Source organism: Trachypithecus francoisi, unplaced genomic scaffold (assembly GCF_009764315.1).
Source record: "Trachypithecus francoisi isolate TF-2019V2 unplaced genomic scaffold, Tfra_2.0 Lachesis_group10, whole genome shotgun sequence".
In the NCBI taxonomy this organism is placed as follows: Eukaryota; Metazoa; Chordata; class Mammalia; order Primates; family Cercopithecidae; genus Trachypithecus; species Trachypithecus francoisi.
In genome coordinates, this window is record NW_022681455.1 from 86,458,039 (window position 1) to 86,463,161 (window position 5,123).

At 44.1% G+C, this 5,123-nt stretch overlaps 1 pseudogene; it reads left to right on the forward strand.

The window, feature by feature from the left end:
- Positions 1 to 3,433: 3,433 nt before the first annotated feature.
- LOC117088743 lies at positions 3,434 to 4,452 on the forward strand (annotated as a pseudogene).
- The last annotated feature ends 671 nt before the right edge of the window (positions 4,453 to 5,123 follow it).

Sequence of the window (5,123 nt, forward strand, 5' to 3'; positions counted from 1 at the left end):
ATGACTTTTATGTTCAAAACATTAGAATTTAGCAAACACCAGGACTTTATAAGAAACAATTTAAGTCTAATATTTATCCTGAAGGGTCAATGTTACAATAATTAAGTACATCTTTGGTCAATGGAGCCTTATGAATCCTGTGTTTGTAACACATTTTGGAGAGAGCTGATATCTCCATTACTGGACATGAGGAATACATTGCAAATAATCAGTAAAAGAGTCCATAAATGGTTTCCTGAGAAAAAGCTTATAGTAAACAAACAACTTTGGGTTTTCCTGAACTCACAATATGAGACTCCCAAAGCCCTGACTGAAAGGAGCCCTCAGGATGCTAAGTGGTATGAGTGACTCACCAGCTGGTTTCTTTTGCAGCCCTGTCCACCAAGTGGTACATCCAACCTGATACAGTTTCTCATGTCAGTTTCTGGGAACTCAGAATGGCCATTGGCCCTGAGCACACAGCCGTCCTGCAGTGGCCCCCAAAATGGCAGTCAGGTTCCAGAGCTGCTTGATGTGGTCTGCCAGGAATATACTGATCTGAGGACAGCTCTGCCCCCCTTGTAAAATTAAGAAAATGTTAGCGTTCTTACCTAATTTGTTTGAAATATTACACTCTGAAACATAAAAAAGCAAGAGTTTAACAGGTGAGGCTTCATCTGGATTCTAGGGCACAGAGATGCAAATGGTCTAGGCAGAATAGTGTTACACAAGTTTACAACACATGATTCTCCTATGTGCAAAAAAAAAATGTGCAGTTCAGCAGCAGAGAAAAGTCTGTAGGGCCACACTAGGGCTCTTACTAAACTCATTTCTGAAGATGGATGAAGACCTGGCAGGCTCTTCTTCAATCAGATCCTGGGATGCTGTTTCTTCCCTCAAATCTTCTTTTCCACACACCACCATTGACATCTAATCACCCCCTCAACATTCCCCAACAGATGAGATACACTTGACTGAAAGAAATAATCTTCCAGGGTGTATTCCTGTTTCCTATAAATTCTTATTCTCTCTCAAAGTAAAATTAAAATTACTTTCAAAGTCTTTCCCTAGATCACCAGGACAAGACTTGGGAAATTATCATTTTTTTTATTAGTTGGGACCCACTTCCAGCAGTTTTTCCATTGTACTTTCTTTTTTAGTTGATAAATAATAATTGTGCATACTTGTGTACTATGTGTCATATTTGGGACATTGGTGACTCCATTGTATACAGGAAATGTTACAGAGAAATTCAGAACCTTGCTCAAGCCCCACAGGTAGAATGAAGAGCCGTGTGTGCTTTATTTCCAGCACGACCAAAGCAAATATTTCAAGACTGTGAGGACCACAGCAAGTTAGAGAGCCCCAGGTACAACAGGGCCAGTTCTCAGCTCAGGGATTGTACCACGCTAGGATGCAGGCCCATGGTTGCCAGATCTTCTGGATTTTTCTGTAAAGTGTCTTGATTTCTGAATGTTGGCTTACTTTTTAAAATATTAGGTTGGTACAAAAGTAATTGCGTCTTTTGGCAATTACTTTTTTTGTTTTGTTTTGTTTGAGATGGAGTCTCGCTCTGTCACCCAGGCTGGAGTTCAGTGGAGTGATCTCGGCTCACTGCAACCTCCACCTACCAGGTTCAAGCAGTTCTCCTGCCTCAGCCTCCCGCGTAGCTGCGATTACAGACCTGTGCCACCATGTGCAGCTAAGTTTTGTAGTTTTAGTAGAGACGGCGTTTTACCATGTTGCCCAGGTTGGTCTGGAACTCGCGACCTCAGGTGATCCACACACCTCCGCCTCCCAAAATGCTGGGATTAAGGGCGTGAGCCATCAATCCTGGTTGCCAATTACTTGTAATAGCAAAAACAGCAATTCCTTTTGCACCAACCTAATAAAGACATCTGCAGGTCAGATAGAACACCTCTCCCGGCTGAGTGTGGTCATCCAATGTCTATCCCTAGCCTCAGGGGCTACCCTGGATTGCTGGCTTGCCTGGTGGTGTCACTCAGGTGTGCTGTCTGGCCATGGTTATGGAGTTTCAGGCTCCCCTGGAGAAGGGGTGACACTTTCCAATGGGCTGGGGAGCTAACTCTAGAGAAGTAAGAAAAGCTATACACGATTTCAGATTACCAGCCAGGGAACAACACGGACAGGGACCAGATTAGATTTCAGAGATCAGAGAGCTGTATATGGTACTGAGTTTATCTGACAACACATCCTTTTTACTCTTAGGCTGTGTGAGTCAGCAGACACTCATTAAGTGATGACAGTACATCCACCAAAATTGTTCCAGATCATGGAGACAGAGCAAGGAAAAGAACAGAAAGAATCCTGCTCTAATGGAATTTACAATTTCATGAGAAGAGACAGAAAATAAACAAATGCCTGATCCCCCAGAAGGCGAAAAGTGCTATGAGGAAAAGTTAAGCAGGATAAGGAAGGCAGAGCAGGCTGGATAGTGACAGCCTCTCTGAGCAGGTGGAATTTGGACACAGACCTGACTTCAATAGCAGGCCATGTCAATTTCTGGAGAAGAGGGACCTAGGTACAGGGAATGGTGGTGCAAAAACCCTGAGGGGAGGATGCATGAGATGCTGCAGGAACAGCAGTGAGTCTGGAGCAGTGAGGGGTGGGAAGGGGAGGAGTTGAAGTCACAAGAGGTGAGTAGATCAGGATGGGGGTCTGGTCTTGCAGGGCTGTGTTGGCCATGGTCAAGGTGGGTGCTGGGGAAAGGATAGTAATGAGATCTGCTCCCTGCCCTCAAGAGGCTTGCAGCCTGACCTTGTGCCTGGCTGTATCCCATCCCCACCTGTCTACCTTTACTCCCTGTGTGTACTCAGCATACTAAATTCTCACACTCCTGGTGGCTCACAACCCTCAGGTTGCAGGTGAGACAGCACAGCCAGGGGGCCCCATTCAGCACTGAGGCATTCCCTGGATCTGAAGAGAGGAACACGGATAAGAAAAAGACTGTACTGTCTGCCCACCCTAGGAGAAGTCACAAGGGACCCCGTGGTTCAGTGGCCACCTCTGCTTCACGGACTGACAGAGGGCAGGAACTCGGGCCTTCCCATTGGACCTGGAAGATTTTTGCATTAGCATATCCATTAAATGGGGATTCACTGAATAATTCCTGAGCACTGGTCCCTGTGCTAGTGATTGGGGTTCCATAGGTGAACAAGATGAGCTGCAGATGACCCTCCCCACAGACAGCAACAACCCTGAGTGGGATACAGGCAAGCAAACAGGTCTTTAAAGCATAGCAGGTGATCCATTATGGAGATAGAATGAGAGACTCTGAGCAGTAGTGTGGTAGTAAATGTTTAACAACCAGCTCTCCAACAAAATACATGTGTATGTCTATAAGCTCATGGATTTTACTAATCTAAAGGAGCAGTTCTAGGGGATGTTCTAGGATATGGAGTGGGGGAGGACGTTTGCTATCCGGGAATAGCCTATCTCATTCCTTTCCTTCAATTACCTGTGGCACGGAGAGTCAAGGCAGTGGCTGCAGCAGCAAGGGTGGCAGTAGTGATGGCAGCAGCAGCAGTGACATGTCTAGCATGAATCCTGAATACAACTATTTATTCAAGTTCCTTCTGATTGGTGACTCTGGGATTGGAAAGTCTTGCCTCCTTAGGTTTGCAGATGATATGTATACAGAAAGCTACATCAGCACAATTGGTGTAATTTTCAAAATAAGAACTATAGAGCTGGACAGGAAAACAATCATGCTTCAAATATGGGACACAGCAGTCCAGGAAAGATTTTGAACAATCACCTCCAGTTATTACAGAAGAGTCCATGGCATCAGAGTTGTGTATGATGTGAAAGACCAAGAGTCCTTCAATAGTGTTAAACACTGGCTGCAGGAAATAGATTGTTATGCTAGTGAAAATGTCAACAAATTGTTGGTAGGGAACAAAGGTGATCTGCCCACAAAGAAAGTAGTAGACTAGACAACAGCAAAGGAATTTGCTGATTCCTTTGGAATTCCATTTTTGGAAAACAGTGCTAAGAATGCAACAAATGTAGAACAGTCTTTCATGATGATGGCAGCTGAGATTAAAAAGCGATTGGGTCAGCCAGGCATGGTGGCTCATGCCAGTAATCCAAGCACTTTGGGAGGCCAAGGTGGGTGAATCACAACATTAAAAGTTTGAGATCAGCCTGGCCAATATGGCAAAACTCCATCTCTACTAAAAAATATAAAAACTAGCTGGGCATGGTGCCACACACCTCTAGTCCCAGCTACTTGGAAGGCTGAGGCCAGAGAATCGCAGGAACCTGGGAGGCAGAGGTTGCAGTGAGCTGAGATCAAGCCACTGCACTCCAGCCGGGGCAACAGAATGAGACTCCATCTCAAAAAAATAAAAAAAGTGAATGGGTCCTGGAGCAATAACTGGTGGTGCTGAGAAGTCCAATGTTAAAATTCAGATCACTCCTGTCAAGCAGTCAGATGGAGGTTGCTGCTAAAATTTGCCTCCATCCTTTTCTCACAGCAATCAATTTGCAATGTGAACCCAAGTGAAAAAAACAAAATTGCCTGACTGTACTGTATGCAGCTGCACTACAACACAGATTCTTACCAGCTCCACAAAGATCAGAGATTATAAATGGTCGAAACTGACTCTTTTTTTTTTTTTATTCCTTTGACTCAAGACAGCTAACTTCATTTTCAGAATGGTTTTAAACCTTTGTTTGCTGGCTTATAAAATAATATGTGTAATCCTTGTTGCTTTCCTGATACCAGACTGTTTCCTGTGGTTGGTTAGAATATATTGGCCAGGCAGTGGCTCAAGCCTGTAATCCCAGCACTTTGAAAGGCCAAGGCAGGCAGATAACTTGAAGTCAGGAGTTCGAGATCAGAATGACCAACACTTCTCCTGTTGTCCTTCCCAGCCTCTCCCCCACCTCCCCTTTTCCCTAGTTTATAAAACAGGAGAAAAGGGAGAAAGCAAAAAGTTGGAAAGAAACAGAAGTAAGATAAATAGCTAGATGACCTTGGCACCACCACCTAGCCCTGGTGGTAAAATAACAATAATAATAAGAATAATAATAAGAAGAAGAAGAAGAATAAATATTAATCCCTAACCAAAACTACTGGTGTTATCTGTAAATTCCAATGTATGAGAAAGCACTGTAAA